Source organism: Mirounga angustirostris, unplaced genomic scaffold (assembly GCF_029215605.1).
Source record: "Mirounga angustirostris isolate CCGP_5_RB_7025 unplaced genomic scaffold, mMirAng1.0.hap1 SCAF_9, whole genome shotgun sequence".
Lineage (NCBI taxonomy): Eukaryota > Metazoa > Chordata > Mammalia > Carnivora > Phocidae > Mirounga > Mirounga angustirostris.
The window spans coordinates 80991272-81010544 of NW_026991717.1; the positions used below are offsets into that span (position 1 = coordinate 80991272).

The 19273-nt window shown below is 42.5% G+C and overlaps 1 protein-coding gene across 3 annotated transcripts in view; it reads left to right on the forward strand.

Moving 5' to 3' along the window:
- Positions 1 to 16234: 16234 nt before the first annotated feature.
- AKAP6 (A-kinase anchoring protein 6) overlaps positions 16235 to 19273 on the forward strand; it is a 500780-nt gene continuing 497741 nt past the window's right edge. For 2 of the 3 annotated variants that reach the window (XM_064570937.1, XM_064570938.1), the window contains exon 1: positions 16238 to 16406. The gene's annotated coding sequence lies outside the window, so the exon portion shown is untranslated. Of the gene's footprint in view, positions 16407 to 19273 lie in introns of all 3 variants that reach the window. The other variant, XM_064570936.1, reaches the window with a different exon arrangement.

Sequence of the window (19273 nt, forward strand, 5' to 3'; positions counted from 1 at the left end):
TTTTTAGCTATAGCAGTGAGTCTCTCCTAATTTAAATGAGCTACTCTAAACTAGGGTTCAAAGGTGCTTTCTCTGTACTTTAATTCTTTTCAGTCATAGGAAATGCTATGGAAGTATTAATGTTCTATAGTTAGGTCTCATTTAGAGAGAGAGCTAGTTCATGGCATTAATAACTCTTTAAGGCAAGCTCTTTTTTAAATTTTTTAAATTTTAAATTTTTAATTTTTTTAAAGATTTTATTTATTTATTTGACAGAGAGAGACACAGCAAGAGAGGGAACACAAGCAGGGGGAGTGGGAGAGGGAGAAGCAGGCTTCCTGCAGAGCAGGGAGCCCGATGCGGGACTCGATCCTAGGACCCTGGGATCATGACCTGAGCTGAAGGCAGTCGCTTAACCAACTGAGCCACCCAGGAGCCCAAGCTCTTTTTTTTAAATAGCAATATCTTGTGGAATATTTGTGGGCAAACCCTCAGAGACTGTTTACACTAGAGTGCTGTTATTATCAAGGGCAAAAAATTGACTTTCCATGTAGCAAGACTAAGCACAAATTAAAATGCTTACTTTCTTCACTTGCAACGCGATGATCAGGGGTAAAGGAACATTGTTATTAGATCATTTCTAAGATGCCTTCCAAATATACTGTTCTGAACGTGTAAGTTTGCTTGTAACAGAAGCTGACTATTATGAAAAGAAAAATAAAGTTTACTGAATAGATTTGTGTAGTTCACACAATAACAGAAAATAAGATCTCACAAGTATAGAAGCTATGGTATCTCCAGGCATCTCAGTCCGAGGAGCTCATGAAAGTCTCTTTAGCTTCCGTCAGAATGACTCAGCTCCACTTATTTTCCATCCATTCCTCTCTTGCCCAATATTCCATCTCCTTGCGGAGAGGGTCAGATGTAGACTATCGACGTGCCAGCCTTTGGCCAGGATAGGGTGTCAAAGCTGAGAGACCCAGGAGTGCCATAAGGAGGGTAAAAAGAGAACATTCCCAACAGAAAGGCAGGATTCTAAAACATGCCTTTGAAAACACATAAGGTGGTAGCAGGAAAAGGAGAAGCAAAGTTATATATATGGTTGTCACTCTCTTGTTCAGTTGTGTCCTCTGAAAGATCTGTGTCCTCTTTTCAGTCCAATAAATGTCTGAAAAGATTAAGGTAGGTCAACACATAGAACTTATATATTGAAAGGCTTCATTTATAACTAAATGTGTTGCAGTTATTAGAATAGAAGTAGGCATTATCATCAAAAGCTTAAAATATTTTACTATTTCAGTTTCTCATAATATGTATGAGATTTCTGGGCATATATTCCAAAGAGGTGAGCTATAATTATTATAAGAATGTGGCATTGTGGGTAATTGCAGTTTTTAATATTGTTGAAATTAATAACCTTAACAGGTTTAGCTGAGAAGGATCTTTGGATTGACAGCAATTTTTAAAGTCATTACTTCATTTTAGTAAGAAGCAATGTTTAGACTCATTAGCATCTGAGGTGAAAAGGACAGTGAGTAAATCATATGAAGCCTGTTTATTGATCCTTGAGTCACTGGATATACACTTCACCCAGCTTCCTCTAATGTTAACATTTTATGTATGCATAGTTACAATCATTTTTTAGTGGTTGAACATGAACACAGTCATTTATACTTAAGAGATACATACTGATGCATTTAAGACAATGGGGTTTTGGATTCTGACAAACTTGGATTCAGGTACTATATTCCAGCTCTCCAATGCTGGCATTTTCTGATGCTGGGGGAGGAGATGGCCTTCTTGACCTCAGTACAAAATGTTTCCATATCACAAACAAGGACATGGAGAAAAATGAAGGAAAAAAATGAAACCAACTATAGGTTGCAAAACATGAGTGGGTGTGTGTGTAGGGGCATAATCAGATAAAAATATGAACTATGAATAACAACTCAAGCTCCCCTATACTTTAATCTTGGAAAGGATTCCTAGTACATAAAGTTCAACTTTAACCTTGGAAGGGATCCCTAGTACATAAAGTTCAAGACTCTGGATCCAAATAATCTATTTTAACCAGGTGGGACGCAGATCCTTGATGGGTTAATCTACTCTCATCATTTATTCTGATGGATGTATACCCATGGGGAAGGGTAACAGTACAATACTGGCAGCATTTCACCTCTCAACAAAAATCTGCTTAAAACCAGATGCCTGGTAGCCATATGACAGATGCTCCACCCAGAAGAGGGGGCTCCCCTCAGGGATCCAGGAGAGGCACGGATGATTATGCTGCATGCCTGCTTCTAAGCCTAATGGGCAGGCTGGGAGGGAGAGATGGAGCCCTGAACATCTTGGAGGTGACACCCTCCGGGCGATAAGTGCTCCAAACAGGAGTTAGCTTCAGCTTAGCAGCTGTCCCATGGCAGCAGACCTTTTTGCCATATGGGGGAGCCATATTTTGGCATGGAATTGGGATTCTCAGGCTGGTAGAAACCCCATCCATGTGAGAGTGTGGTCAGAGACCTAATCTGGGAGTCAGGGAGAGAGAGAGATGAGAAAAGACACTGTCAGTCTCCAATTGCCTCCTTTAAAAAATTATTTTATGTTAATTCAAGGACTGTTATTCTGGTCTCCAAGCCACAGTAGGAGCGGGGAATGAGTGTTTGTCACCATCAGAAGCTGTAGTAAGGAGAAGACGATAATCAGGGTTGGGCTGGTAAAGAGTTTTACCAAGAGGAAATGCTTGCCCATGGTGAGTTTATTTGGAAGTCCATCAGTGGTCATTGGAAGTGTCACAAAGTGAAAACATGACCATTAAGTAAAGAAAATGGAAGCCAGATGTGAGACAAGTGGCATTTCTATAACAGCTATACACCCAGATTTGTAATGGGGCAGGAAGCACAGAGGCTGAGGCCTGGCAGTGTTCTTGCTTTGGTGGCTATGGTGGGACACAGGACCAGAGAGCGCCTTCTTTGCCTGAGTGATGTGGGAGGGGTGGGCAGAAGAGGGATGATCACAGACTTAATTTGTTATGGTTAAAGACTGAGTCATTAGCATTAAAACATATTGGATATTTGAGCTCAACAGAGGTAGCAGAAATATAATCATTTTGACTAAGCTTAGTGTAGGAATATTCATGTTTGTGGAGATATTATATGTAGTCTTATTTTATTTATTTATTTATTTATTTATTTATTTATTTATTTATTTATTTATTTATTTATTTATTTTAAACGTTTTATTTATTTGAGAAGCGAGAGAACATGAACAGGGGGAGGGGCAGAGGGAAAGGGACAAGCAGACTCACCACTGAGTGCAGAGCCCAACATGGGGCTCAATTCCAGGTCCCTGAGAGCATGACCTGAGCCAAAGTCTGACACTTAACCGACTAGTCACCCAGGCGCCCCTGTAGTCTTTTATTTTAGAAGAGAAGTGTTGACATGTCGTATCAATACAAGTATATGATCTCGTGGAGAAATGGTTGAGGAATAAGGAACTTGAGAGATAACGTACGTTCTTTGACTGATTTGCCTCAGTTTCTTTTTTCTTTTTTTTGTCTCAGTTTCTTCTTTTTTTTTTTTATAAAGATTTTATTTATTTATTTGACAGAGAGAGACACAGCGAGAGAGGGAACACAAGCAGGGGGAGCGGGAGAGGGAGAAGCAGGCTTCCCGCGGAGCAGGGAGCCCGATGTGGGGCTCGATCCCAGGACCCTGGGATCATGACCTGAGCCGAAGGCAGACGCTTAACGACTGAGCCACCCAGGCGCCCCTTCTTCTTTATTTTTAAAGATTTTATTTATTCATTTGATAGAGAGAGAGAGAGAGAGAGGGAGAAAGTGCATAAGCAGGGGGAGCAGCAGAGGGAGAGGACGAAGCAGGACCCAAGCAGAAGGCAGATGCTTAACCGACTGAGCCACCTAGGTGCATCTTGCCTCAGTTTCTTTATTCATCAATGCGAATGAGAATAATAGCTAACACCTCATTACTATTAACCTTATGCTAGGTTCTTTCTGTGTATAGGTACTATTATCAACCTTTTCATTCTATAATGAAGGAGCTGAGACCTGGGTTCAGTAATTTACTGAATGTCAGGGCTAGTAAATGACAGAGCTACCATTTGACCTTAGGTTGCCTGACTCCAGAGCCTATATATTCAACTCCCACACGATACTGTCTATTCTGTTTTTGTTTTTGTTTTTTAAGTAGGCTCCATGCCTAGTGTGGAGCCCAACACAGGGCTTGAACTCAGGACCCTGAGATCAAGACCTGATCTGAAATCAAGAGTCAGATGCTTAACTGACTGAGCCACCCAGGTGCCCTGAGTCTACTCTATTTACTCACAGGCTGTGGCAAAGATGAAATTAGGTAATAAAAAGGAACAGACATGTGTTGAGATGGCTGTTAGAATGAAAAGAGCCTACTCCCCTTAGGAGCCTGACAAAGGTGGATTTGAATTCTCCTGTCACCTTATAACTGCCTGCAAATTACTTGTTCCTATAATTTTGGCTTCTATCATTTTAAATAGGAACGGTAATGCCTCTTTTGCTGGTTGCTAGAAGATTAGAGACGATGTATATAAAGTGTTCAATTTGTACTAGGAACTGAAAGATTGGTAGCTATCATTGCTTGCTCCTTCTTTCATTTATTAGTCTTGAGGACCAGGGCCATGCATATATTTTTGTATCCTGCTTTAGTTGTAATAAGGCTGAGCACAAAGTTGTCACTCAGCTATTAATAACAATGGTTAGCATTTACTGGCTTACCATGGGCTGTGTGCTGTTCTAGGTTCTTTATATATACGAACTCATTTAACCACCACGAGTTGAAGAAGACACTCTTAGTGCCCTGATTTTACAGATGAGGAAGTAACTTGTTCACAGTCACACAGTTTGTGACAGAGCTGGGATTTGAAACAAATAGCCTAGTTCCTAATTATTATCTATTAGTCATAGATTCATGAGATCATAAAGTTGGAAGAAGAAATAGAAGTTGTATAGCTCAACCTTATGCCCCACAATGAGAATTACTTGTTTGATATTTCTTTTTTTCTTTTTAAGATTTTATTTATTTATTTGACAGAGAGAGAGAGAGAGCACAAGCAGGGGGAGCGGCAGGCAGAGGGAGAAGGAGAAGCAGGCTCCCGGCTGAGCAGGGAGCCCAATGTGGGGCTCAATCTTAGGACCCTGGGATCATGACCCGAGCTGAAGGCAGACGCTTAGCCGACTGAGCCACCCAGGTGCCCTTTGTTTGATATTTCTGAGAGATGCTTATTCAGCTTCTGCTTGTCTAGCTTCAATAATAAGGTGCTTGATGGCACAATGAGGCAGCCCTTTCAATTGTTGGGTGACCCTTTGTGGGAGCTTTGGAATATTAAGCTGAAACCAGCTTTACCTTTTCCTTCTCCATTGATCTTCTAGTTTTTGAGGTAATTGGAACAAGGTTAGCTTGATCTTCAACATTGCACCTGTTTGCTATTTGAAAACCACTATTTCCTCTTTTCTAAGCCAGCAACTTCACTTTCCCTCAGCGGTGACTCATCATCCTGGTTGGCCTTCAGACTATCTCTTTTTACGTGGGGTAGAGTAAGACAGGACAGTTATTGTCCATCATCAGTCCCATTGGATTAGGACCACCCTATGACCTCACTTAACCTTTATTACCTTCTTTTAGGCCCTGTTTCCTAATACAGTCAAATTGGGGATTAGGGTTTCAACATACTAATTTTGGAGGACATGATTCAGCTCAGAGCATCCTATGGCCATAGGTTTGTGGCTGGTGCTGGAGACTTGTGATGGGAAACCAAAGCAAAGAGCCATGGCTGCCAAATCTTGGGCTGCAGGGCAGTGTGGGAAGAGTCAGAACTGCCCCTCTGCCTTCAGGGGCCATGCTCCCTATCTCTATAATTCCACTGAGCCCCTGAGGTTCCCCATTCTTGGTTTTGAGTAGCTGTTATACTGATGAGATGGGGACAAAAAGGGACACAGCTGAAATATGTTATTGCATCAGTAACTCTGAGCTTCACACCAGGGATTTTCCTATCTATCTCACATTGGGCATTTTGCCTTCCTGCCATAGAAACAGATGCAGGGAGAGCAGGTTGTAAGCTGCAGCCCTTAATCATGAGGGCAAAGGGAACTCTCCCAGGACCTTCACTGCTGCCAGGATGACTGTGGCGACCTGCCAGAGAAATCCCAGCAGCCTTTGTGGAGAAGCTTAAGGTGAGGAGACCCACTGGTTCTATGACCCAACCTGCTTCAGCCCAGAAGAGAGTTAGGACAGGGTAAGCAGGGAATCTTCCATTGGGATTCTCTAGATTACTAGTGCTAGTAAAAACAAACCTAAAGTGCCTTCAGTAAGATGGGAATGTCCTGATTCACATATAGTCCACAGGCGGGCTAAGCTTCCAGTATGGTTGGGTCCAGTGCTCAAATATTGTCACAGGGATCTGTCTCCAGGCTTGCTTTGTCTGGGTGTCAGCTTTACCAGGTCACTTTGTGGGTTCATATCCTCACACTACCAACTCCAGAGGAAGACTGAACATGTTTTCTTGGCTTTGACTAGTTTATGTGCCATTCTGGAACGAATCAGTGTAGCCGCACGGATGGGATATGTTGTTATTCTAAGCCAATTAGGACCCCTCCCCCCCGGAACTAGGGTTGGAGTCAATCCCATGGAAACCACATGACTGGAGAATAGTGGAGGGTGGTTTCCCAAAGGAAATTTTGGATACTCTTTCTCAAAGGAAACTTTGGATCTCTTGGAACTTTGGGAAATGGCTGTTGGACAAAAACAACAGATATTTATTACAGAGTATTTCTGACATGGTCCCCAAAACAAATCTGTAGTCACTGTTCCTAGAATGTCCTTGAGAATTGTAATAATGTGTCACTTTCTTTTCTTTTTAAAATATTTTGTTTATTTATTTGTCAGAGAGAGAGAGAGAGAGCGCACAAGCAGGGGGAGGGGCAGGTAGAGGGAGAAGCAGGCTCCCTGCTGAGCAAGGAACCCGATGTGGGACTCGATCCCAGGACCCTGGGATCACGATCTGAGCTGAAGGCAGACGCTTAACCGACTGAGCCACCCAGGTGTCCCTGTGTCACTTTCTATTTATACTCTTATTACAACAATATGTTTATATACTGGAGTATAGAACTGTAGTCCACTGAGATTATCCCCTATTTGTTTCTGAGATTTCCCCTATGGTCTTGTCACTTGCGTCCATCCATCCAAAAACAAATACTGATTAAGGGTCTCCTGTGTACCAAGGGATGCTAGATTCTGGGGATGGTTGCAGCGAACAAGAGAGAGATGGTCACTCCCCTCATGGGACTTTGAGTCTAGTGTTCCAGTCTCCTTAGCAAGCTTCTGTGCTAGTGCTTGTCCCATCTTGTCACGTGGCTCAGGCATCTCTGGTCTTTCTCAGGCTATGGCTGTCCCCATTACCACACTGATCTTGGTCTATTCTGTAGTATGCTCTGCCACTTGGAGAGCAGGATCTCCCTTTAGTTCTGTACAGCATGGCAGAGACTGCCTTATGCTCTCATATGTGCAAGATAGAGCTTGTCACAACTGTCATGAATTTTCCATATATTTATTTGTTTATTATCTTTCTCTCTAGACCACTCATAAGGGTAGTGACTATGTCTATCTTATTCATCATTGTTTTCCTTTGCCTAGCACAGTGCCTGGAGTATACTAGGCATTCAAATACTAGGAAGATCTGCTAGACTGTCAGGTTTAATAAGACTACTTCAGGTAGAGGAATAATGAAAGAAAAATACAATACCAGAAGAATGCTGAAACAGTTACTAGGTGTGTGTCTTGGTTGACTCAGATTGCCATAATAAAATACTATAGATTAGGTGGCTTAAACAACAGATTTATTTTCTCACCATTCTGGAGGCTGGGAAGTCCAAGATTAAGGTGCTGACCAATTGTGTTCCTGGTGAGAGCTCTCTTCCTGATTTACACATAGCTTCCTTCTTGTGTGTACACATGGTGGAGAGAGAGCAAGCAAACTTTCTGGTATTTCTTCTTCTTTTTTTTTTTTTTTAAGATTTTATTTATTTTTTAGAGAGCGAGCGAGAGAGAAACAGCATGAGAGGGGAGAGGGTCAGAGGGAGAAGCAGGTTCTCCGCTGAGCCGGGAGCCCGATGTGGGACTCGATCCCAGGACCCTGGGATCATGACCTGAGCCGAAGGCAGACGCTTAACCATCAGAGCCACCCAGGCGCCCTCTGGTATTTCTTCTTATAAGTACATTAATCCTGTCCAATAAGCACTCCCCCCTGATATCTTTTAACCTTAATTACCTCCTTATAGGCTCTATTTCCAAATATAGTCACATTGAGGATTATGGCTTCAATATATTAATTTTGGGGGGACACAATTCAGTCCATAGCAGTGTTGCTAACTTCAGAATCTGTAGCTCTATGGTACCTTCAGGGGCCTTTCTATTGTCCATCTTCCTAGTTTTCCTGCATACTTTTGTATGGCAGAGGCCAGTTAACCATACCCTAAAGTGTTCAGAGTATGTCTACTCATAAGAATCTAAGCATACCTCCCCCAAGACCTGGAAAGTGAATGAAATTCCTCTGCTCCCAGTCTAAGGCTTTCTCAGTCCCTATTTTTTTTTTTTTTTTTTGTCCAAGTCTCTGTCTCATCCAAGGATTGGGACTATCCACTCCCTTTAGGGGAACCTTATCCTTAGATAGCTCCTGTCTGAAAAAAAGATAAAAGTGTCTCTAAAGACTATTTCAAGCTCAACCCAAAATGAAAATCTTCTCCACCAAACAGATACTTATATTTAAAATTTTTAAAAAATTTTTATTATGTTATGTTAGTCACCATACAATACATCATTAGTTTTTGATGTGGTGATCCACGGTCCATTGTTTTCGTATAACACCCAGTGCTTCATGCAGTACGTGCCCTCCTTAATACCCATCACTGGGCTAATCAATCCCCCCTCCCCCCTCCCCTCTAAAACCCTGTTTGTTTCTCAGAGTCCATAGTCTCTCATGGTTCATCTCTCCCTCCAATTCCATCCCCCCTCATTTTTCCCTTCCTTCTCTTAGTGTCCTCCATGCTATTCCTTATGTTCCACAAATAAGTGAAACCATATGATAATTGACTTTCTCTGCTTGACTTATTTCACTTAGCATAATCTCCTCCAGTCCCATCCATGTTGAGGTAAAAGTTGGGTATTCATCCTTTCTGATGGCTGAGTAATATTCCATTGTATATATGGACCGCATCTTCTTTATCCATTCATCTGTTGAAGGGCATCTCGGCTCTTCCCACAGTTTTGCTATTGCGGACATTGCTGCTATGAACATTGGGGTGCCTATGGCCCTTCTTTTCACTACATCTGTGTCTTTGGGGTAAATACCCAGGAATGCAATTGCTGGGTCATAGGGTAGCTCTATTTTTAAATTTTTGAGGAACCTCCACACTGTTTTCCAAAGTGGCTGTACCAACTTGCATTCCCACCAACAGTGTAAGAGGGTTCCCCTTTCTCCACAATCTCTCCAACATTTGTTGTTTCTTGCCCTGTCCATTTTTGCCATTCTAACTGGTGTAAGGTGGTATCTCAATGTGGTTTTGATTTGGATTTCCCTGATGGCTAATGATGATGAACATTTTTTCATGTGTCTGTTAGCCATTTGTATGTCCTCTTCAGAGAAGTGTCTGTTCATCTCTTCTGCCCACTTTTTGACTTGATTATTTGTTTTTTGGGTGTTGAGTTTGAGAAGTTCTTTATAGATCTTGGATACCAGCCCTTTATCTGTAGTGTCATTTGCAAATATCTTCTCCCATTCTGTGGGTTGCCTCTTTGTTTTGTTGACTGTTTCCTTTGCTGTGCAGAAGCTTTTTATCTTGATGAAGTCCCAAAAGTTCATTTTTGCTTTTGTTTCACTAGCTTTTGTAGATGTATCTTGAAAGAAGTTGCTGTGGCCAATGTCAAAGAGGTTACTGCCTATGTTCTCCTCTAGGACTGTCTCACATTGAGGCCTTTCATCCACTTTGAGTTTATCTTTGTGAATGGTGTTAGAGAATGGTTGAGTTTCATTCTTCTGCATGTGGCTGTCCAATTTTCCCAGCACCACTTATTGAAGAGACTGTCTTTTTTCCATTGCGTGTTTTTTCCTTTGTCAAAGATTATTTGACCATGGAGTTGAGGGTCCATATCTGGGTTCTCTATTCTGTTCCATTGATCTGTATGTGTGTTTTTGTGCCAGTACCATGCTGTCTTGGTGATTACTGCTTTGTAATATAGCTTGAAATCGGGCAACGTGATGCCCCCAGCTTTGTTTTTCTTTTTCAACATCTCCTTGGCGATTCGGGGTCTTTTCTGATTCCATACAAATTTTAGGATTGTTCCAGCACTTTGAAAAATGTCATTGGAATTTTGATCGGGATGGCATTGAAGGTATAGATTGCTCTGGGTAGCATAGACATTTTAACAATGTTTATTCTTCCAATCCATGAGCATGGAATATTTTTCCATCTTTTTGTGTCTTCTTCAATTTCTTTCATAAGTGTTTTGTAGTTCCTAGAGTATAGCTCCTTTACCTCTTTGGTTAGGTTTATTCCGAGGTATCTTATGGTTTTTGGTGCTATTGTAAATGGAATCATTTCTCTAATTTCTCTTTCTACAGTTGCGTTGTTAGTGTATAAGAAAGCAACTGATTTCTGTGCATTGATTTTGTATCCTGCCACATTACTGAATTGCTAGATGAGTTCTAGTAATTTGGGGGTGGAGTCTTTTGGGTTTTCCACATAAAGTATCATGTCGTCTGCGAAAAGAGAGAGTTTGACTTCTTCTTTGCCAATTTGAATACCTTTTATTTCTGTTTGTTGTCTGATTGCTGTTGCTAGGACTTCTAGCACTATGTTGAACAATAGTGGTGAGAGTGGGCACCCTTGACGTGTTCCTGATCTTAAGGGAAAGGCTCTCAGCTTTTCCCCATTGAGGATGATATTCGCTGTGGGTTTTTCATAGATGGATTTTATGAACTTGAGGAATGTTCCCTCTATCCCTATACTCTGGAGAGTTTTAATCAGGAAAGGATGTTGTATTTTGTCAAATGCTTTTTCTGCATCCATTGAGAGGACCATATGGTTCTTCTCCCTCCTCTTATTAATGTGTTCTATCACATTGATTGATTTGCGAATGTTGAACCACCCTTGCATCCCGGGGCTAAATCCCACTTGGTCGTGGTGGATGATCCTTTTAATGTATTGTTGGATCCTATTAGCTAGGATTTTGTTGAGGATTTTGGAATCCATATTCATCAGGCATATCGGTCTGAAATTCTCCTTTTTGATGGGGTCTTTGCCTGGTTTGGGGATTAAGGTAATGCTGGCCTCATAGAATGAGTTTGGAAGTTTTCCTTCTGTTTCTATTTTTTGAAACAGCTTCAGTAGAATAGGTATTATTTCTTCTTTGAATGTTTGGTAGAATTCCCCAGGGAATCCATCAGGCCCTGGACTCTTGTTTTTTGGGAGGTTTTTGATCACTGCTTCAATTCGTTACTGGTTATTGGCCTATTCAGGTTGTCAGTTTCTTCCTGTTTCAGTCTTGGCAGCTTATCAGTTTCCAGGAAGGCCTCCATTTCATCCAGATTGCTCAGTTTATTGGCATATAGTTGTTGATAATAATTTCTATTAATTGTTTCTATTTCCTTGGTGTTAGTCGTGATCTCTCCCCTTTCATTCATAATTTTATTAATTTGGGTCCTTTCTCTTTTCTTTTGGATAAGTCTGGCCAGTGGTTTATCGATCTTATTAATTCTTTCAAACAACCAACTTCTAGTTTCATTGATCTGATCTACTGTGTTTCTGGTTTCTAATTCATTGATCTCTGCTCTAATTTTAATTCTCTTCTCATGCGTGGCTTAGGCATCGTTTGTTGCTTTTTCTCTAGTTCTTTAAGGTGTAGAGTTAGTTGGTGAATTCGGGATTTTTCTATTTTTTTGAGTGAGGCTTGGATGGCTATGTATTTCCCCCTTAGGACTGACTTTGCAGTATCCCATAGGTTTTGGACCGATGTGTTTTCGTTCTCATTGATTTCCATGAATTGTTTAAGTTCTTCTTTGATTTCCTGGTTGACCCAAACATTCTTGAGCAGAGTGGTCTTTAGCTTCCAAGTGTTTGAATTTCTGCCAAATTTTTTCTTGTGATTGAGTTCCAGTTTTAAAGCATTGTGGTCTGAGAATATGCAGGGAATAATCTCAATCTTTTGGTATCGGTTGAGACCTGATTTGTGACCCAGTATGTGGTCTATTCTGGAGAAAGTTCCATGTGCGCTCGAGAAGAATGAGTATTCTGTTGTTTTAGGGTGGAATGTTCTGTAAATATCTATGAGGTCCATCTGATCCAATGTATCATTCAAAGCTCTTGTTTCCTTGTTGATTTTCTGCTTAGATGATCTGTCCATTGCTGAGAGTGGAGTATTGAGGTCTCCTACAATTAACGTATTGTTATCAATATGACTCTTTATTTTGGTTAACAGTTGGCTTATGTAGATGGCTGCTCCCATGTTGGGGGCATAGATATTTACAATTGTTAGATCTTCTTGTTGGATAGACCCTTTAAGAATGATATAGTGTCCTTCTGTGTCTCTTATTACAGACTTTAGTTTAAAATCTAATTTGTCTGATATAAGAATTGCTACCCCAGCTTTCTTTTGAGGTCCGCTGGCATGGAAGATGGATCTCCATCCCTTCACTTTCAGTCTGGATGTATCTTTAGGTTCAAAATGAGTCTCTTGTAGACAGCACATGGATAGGTCCTGTCTTTTTATCCAATCTGCAACCCTGTGCCATTTTATGGGAGCATTTAGGCAATTCACGTTGAGAGTGATTATTGAAAGATATGAATTAATTGTCATCATGTTGCCTGTGAAGACGTTGTTTTTATAGATTGTCCCTGTAAATTTCTGTTGTAGATCACTCTTGGGGTCTTTCTCCTTTTATAGAACCCCCCTTAATATTTCTTGCAGGGCCGGCTTAGTGGTCACATATTCTTTCAGCTTCTGCGGTCATGGAAGCTCTGCATCTCTCCATCCATTCTAAATGAAAGCCTTGCCAGATAAAGTATTCTTGGCTGCATGTTCTTCTCATTTAGTACTCTGAATATGTCTTGCCAGGCCTTTCTGGCTTGCCAGGTCTCTGTGGATAGGTCTGACGTTATTCTGATGTTCCTCCCTCTGTACGTAAGGACTCTTTCCCCCCTAACTGCCCTTAAGATGGTTTCCTTGGTTCTAAGATTTGCAAGTTTTACTATTACAAATACAGATGTATTTACAAATACATGTTCTAGTCCTCTCTCTGTCTCCACTCCCTCCGGGATTCCAATTATTCTGACATTGGAATGCTTCATGGTGTCACTTATTTCTCTGATTCTATTTTCATGGATTCTGAGTTGTTTTTCCCTGGCCTCCTCTTTTCCCTTTTTATCTATTATATTGTCTTCCAGGTCGCTTATTCGTTCTTCTGCCTCAGTTACCTTAGCTGTAGCTGTTAGATTATCTAGATTGGATTGGATCTCATTGATAGCATTTTTTTCAGTCTAACGCTCTCCCACTGAGCTATTTTGGCAGTCTTCATTGATAGCATTTTTAAGTTCTGCCAATTCACCTTTCATTTCTGCCCTTAGAGACTCTATGTTGCCATTAATTGATTTCTCCATTCTAGCCATTGTCTTCACAATTGCTAGCCTGAATTCCATCTCCAACATCTTGGTTATATCTGCATCCATTTGTAAATCTGCAGCATAAGTCATAATCTCTGAGTCTTTTCTCTTTTGGGGGCTCCTCCTCCTAGTCATTCTGTTGATGGGTGTTTGAGGGAATGTATAGAGTCCAAATTATTGACCAGAACCCAAGCAAGATGCACCTGTTTTCTTGGGACCTTAGGGTTGCTGGCCTCTTGTTTTCCCAGCCTGTCTTCTGCAGGAGGGGCCTGCCGCGCTGTTACTCAGGCAACCCTGTTGTGGGTGGGGGAGTTGCCCTGCCCGCCTGTGGTGGGGGATGGGCTCAGCGGGAATCAGTTTTTGGGGCTTTTGTTCTCTGGCGGCTTTCCCTGGCGGCTTTCCGCGTCTCTTCCGCGAATCAGAGCAGAAGAGACCGTTTCCAACCCTCTGCCTCAGAGCAGAGAGCACAGTCTGTTCTTCAGTGAGCTCCCCAGGCCACACTGTCTCCGTTTCTATCTGTGCTGCTATAAACTGCAGCGTCTGGGTTGTGCGTCCCTCCGCAGCGCTCCCAGTCCTGCCTCCAGGTCGGGGCACGTCTCTGCCCTTTGTGCTTCTAAAACCGCCAGCCGCTCCCAGTTCGCATGCTCGACCCTGCTGCTCTGGGTTTCTGTCCCAGGGGCTGCCCTAAAGTCCTTTCCCCGCCACTACCGGTCGGCCAGTCTGCGCCCCATCGGCAGCGCGCCACGCTGTCGCTCACTGGTGGTGTAGGATCCCCACGTCCAGGCACCCTCCCACCGCCCTTTATCCTCTAATACCTGCCCGGAATCACGGCTCCCTGCTTCATACCTCGAAACCAACCGCCTGCGATATTCTGTTTGTAGAGATCCAGATCTTCTTGCGTCTCAGGCTGGTTTCCTGGGTGCTCAGAGTGGTCTGGTAGATATCCAGCTCAATTCCGGGGACCAGTTGAAATAGGGTCCCCTACTCCTCCGCCATCTTTCCCCCCTCTCTTATATTTTAAATTTGAAAGATTTACATAATTTCACATTATTCTTTAAAAAAAGTTGGTAGGTGTAACCAAGGATGCATTTTGATTTTTTTTTTTTCCCCCAAAACAAAGGATCTGCCTACCCCAAAGGGAATTCAGTTCCTTGTATCTGGACAGATAGAATTGCTTTCAGCACTTAAATGGCAGCCTCCCTTCCACTACCCCTTCCCTTCAGATTTTACCCATCAAGGCTTGGAAAATCTTAGGAATGGCCAGAACTCACCTTATACTTACACCACCTGAGTCTGGTACCGAATCACATACTGCAATATTTTTAGTCTCTGAGGCTAGACCTCTGTATTTATGAATGATGATGGCTGGAATAAAGGAAAAAACTAAAAGTATCCTAAAACTGCCAGAAATGTTCAGGTAACCCTCCAGGTCGTATAGCTATAATGAAAAAACTGACTCCTGGTTGCTTGGAATAGCCTTGAATATTGGTAAAGTCAACCAAATATAAATACCTCAAGCTGGGTGGTAATTGTTTTCTTTAGTAATGGAAAGTATGTTTCTTGAAGAGAAAGACAAATTTTTTAAAAGTGTTTTTTCTCCTGCCATCCTCATTTATTGATTGGTCTAGGATTTCTATGGAGAATATTTGACATGACTAATAAGTGTTTTAAAGTTCAATGAAGAAACTGCCTGGACCATTAATAGCTTAAAAACAACAAATAAGAGTAAAATATAATTTCCAAATGGTTGAGTCTGGGTATTATCTTTTTGGTAATAATAATAAAGATAACAAGGAACATTTATGTAGTGCTTTAGAGTTTACAGAATGTTTGGTGCGTTACCATTAGGTCTATTTTAGGGATGAGCACTCTGTTGGAGCCTAAGCTAGTAAGTAACTGCAAATCTCATCATTCAGATAACTAGTGGAAATTCATGGTGGAGGTGGGGCATAGTTCTCCCTCTTCCCACCCCCTGTGTTGCTTCTGCTTCCACTTCTGCTAGGTTCCTCCATTTTGTCTGCCCTGCCACTACCTGCCCCCAGTTTTCTGGGGGCTTCTGCTGCCTTTGAGACCAAAGGGATGAGGAAGTCTCTGCCACCAATGAAGCTGACTATGACATGTTACTAGATTGAAAACAAAACTACTAACTCAGATTCTTATACATACGTATTCATTCTGGCTCACTCTCAGCCCCATTTGGTGGATATTTGCTAGTACACAACCTTTTGATGTCACCAGAGTCTGTATTTTTCCATTACCTAGCTGAGGCCCACTGTTGGCAAATACTGAACTTGGTGAAGTTAGGAATCTAGAATCAGGAAATCCGTTCCTGGAGGAGCCAAGGGAAGTTTTAAGACCTGTGAGTCCTGACTGACCTTGGGGACCTGGTAATGAGATAACGATGACAGATTTTGCTCTGAGGACAGTTTCTTCCAGCACCATCCCCAAGATCACTACCCATGTATGTTGCCTGCAGAGTGGGAGAGACCCAAGCTTTCTAGCCATTGTCTTATCTGCTCAGAGAGCTCTGAGTAGAACTGCTCCTCCCCTTGAGGTTCAGCCAAATGGAACCTTCTTTGTGACCTCTGAATTCCTATTGCTGAGGAAAGAGGAAAACGCTGGGTTGTGGGGAGCTCATCAGGCCTGTACAGAAGATAGGATTTCTGACTATTCTCAGAAGGCAGATTTTTGTTCCTCATCTGCACATTAATAAAAATACTATCCAGTAGTGGTAAGTCAGAGTCTTCTTTATTATATCTTATTTTAATTCCTTTAAGTTATTCCATTAGGATGTTTGCTTTACTGTGTGTTGTCATTTTGGTGTGCTCTGTTTCTTTGGCTGTTCTGAGTTTTGTATGTGTGTTATTTGGATGGGTGTGGTAGTATTTTCATACATGTATTTGCTAACTAGAGGATATGTCTTTCCCCTTTGGAACTGCTGTTATTGAAAGAGTGTTTCTTTATGTGTGGTTCATGGTTAAGCTTTACCCATGTTTGGCTCTATGTGGTTGTTTTCTTTTTAAACATATACCCATGTACATATTATTAAATAAACTTTCTACTCCATGTTCCCCAAGAGAAACCATGCACAGAAAAAGGAATGTAGTAGAAGAGGAAATTCCAGCCCATCTGTGCTCTTGGTTACTTTCTCAGACAAAGGTTAAAATCTTTACCACAGAAAGAAACTCTTGCTTGTGAGGATGGGTAGAGGAACCCATCAGGTGTTTTAAGTTTATTTTCTTGGCTTCCCTCTGGTCATTCTCCCAATCTCTGTCATTTTCTCCAGGGTACCCAGGACCAATGTTGACCTCTCTTGCAGCTAGTTATCTGGGCCTTTGTGTTCTTTGCCTGACTCCTGAAGCATGACATTGAACCTGGAGGATTGTAGTCTCTTAAGATTTGGGAGTTTTGAGGGGCAGAGAAGGAAGTTCTGACCTAGGTTAAAGTTTGATATCAAAGTGCCCAGAATTCTTTTCTTTTTAAGTACTGAATGAATCAATGTCACTGCTCTGTTCAAACTTCTGCCAGCTTCTTTCATTAGTATCTTCTCCTTTTGATAGTGTCATAAAGCTGCTGCATCTAATACCAATGGAGATGACCACTTACAGGACTAGTATGGAGAAACTAGTATGGAGAATTTAACATCCCTTAACATTTGAGCTTCCTCAGCTAGCAGGGTTTGTCCAATTTCTTACTGACCCAATGCCGATAGAGCAGTGCTTATTTGCATGGGAGACTTTATCTTCTTGGTAGAGGGATAGATAATCCATAATATAAGAAAGAACAGGCGAGGAGAGCATTGAACTTGTTGCTGCTGTTATTGCTGCTGCCCTTCTCCTCCTCCTCCTCCCCTTCCTCCCCCTCCTCCTCCTCCTCCCCTCTTCCTCCTCCCCCTCCTCCCCCTCCTCCCCTCTTCCTCCTCCCCCTCCTCCCCTCCCCCTCCTCCCCCCTCCTCCCCCCTCCTCCCCCTCCTCCACTCCCCCTCCTCCCCTCCTCCTTCTCCCCCTCTTCCTCCCCCTTCCTTCATCTCCCCCTCCTCTTCCCCTCCCCCTCCTCCTCCCCCACCTTCATCTCCTTCTCCTCCCCCTCCTCCTCCTCTCCCTTCTCCTCCTCTTCCCCCTTCCCCTCCTCCTCCTCTCCTGCCTTCATCTCCCATCCTCTCCCACTCCCCCTCCTCCTCCCCCTCCTCCTCCCCCTCCTCCCCCTCCCCCTCCCTTCCTCCTCCCCCTCCTCTCCTGCCTTCATCTCCCGTCCTCTCCCACTCCCCCTCCTCCTCCCCCTCCTTCCCCTCCCCCTTCCCCCTCCCCCATACTTCTTCTTTTCGTCTTCTATTGCTGTTATTGTTGCCCACTACCTGCTGCTCTGACAGTAACTGCCGCTGCTGCTGCTGTGGCCGGTCCTCCTGCTGCTAGTGCTCCTAGTACTAGTAGTGGCAGGATCTAGTGCTAGTACTTGTGTTGCTGTTGCTAGTCACCATCCACATGGTCAGTTCTGTGCTAGATGCTGTAGGAATTTAAAAAAAAATCACTGTCAAAGACTTCAGGATGTTTCTAATTTATATAAGACTACCCTGAGAAATAATGGCTGGGAAGCAAGCACAATAGTTACCATTTATTTAGCACCAATATGTGCCAGATGCTTTACATAATTAGCTCATTTAATTATCTGAGCATCTTAAGAGACAGGGCTTACTATTAACCCTTCTCGGTAGATCTAGAAACTATGTTCAGGGAGGGCAAGTAATGTGCCCATGATCACACAGCTAGTGAGTGACAGAGCTGGGATTTAAACTTGGGTCTCTCAGGCTCTAAAACTTACTCCATTTTCACTAGGCTGGCCTGTAGTCTTTATTATTTTGGGACGATTTTATAATAGTGTCCGGAAATAGCAGGGCCTGTGTCGTGAGAAAACTGATACACAGAGACTATGAATGACCCTCAGAGCTGGTTACCAGGACTGAGACTCAGGACTCCCAATTCCCAGGCGATGTTCTGCTTCTCTGCGGAGCAACAGTGTTTTACTGATTCTGTATTTATAAAGTAACCGTGCAAATTACCACAGGCCCAGAGACTGAAAATTCAGCCAGGGGGACAAGAGGTCTAGCAATTATGAAGATTGTGTACTTCCTTGTATACTTGCCATGCCATGTACTTTGTGCAGCTGTATTCACTTTGATCAGCAGCATTGTCTTCATAGCACCTTTGCCCCCTGAGCAGCATTGGCATCGTAGAACAGAAATAAACGTCAGGTCTGGTGGCTGAATAGTTGGGAGATGTATGTATTGCTTTGCTCAATGAGAATTTATTGAAAATTTAGTCTGTGCCCACCAGTGTCAGATTGTACCAAGTTTTCTTAGACAAGATGTTTGTAGTTGGTGGCCTCTAAACTGCAAGGAGTTGTTAGAAGCTCTTTAAGGCACAGTTTCTTCTCCATGATCTGTACATGGCTCACATATTGTGGATTATTGGAGTGAGCACTTCCTCTTTTTTCCATTGCTGGCTGAATTCTGGGCTGCTACTGGGGAACCAAAGTGGCGAAGGTAGGATGCCTGAAAAAGGTGTGTTAATGAGGGAGGGTCTGTGTTCCAGATATAAATAT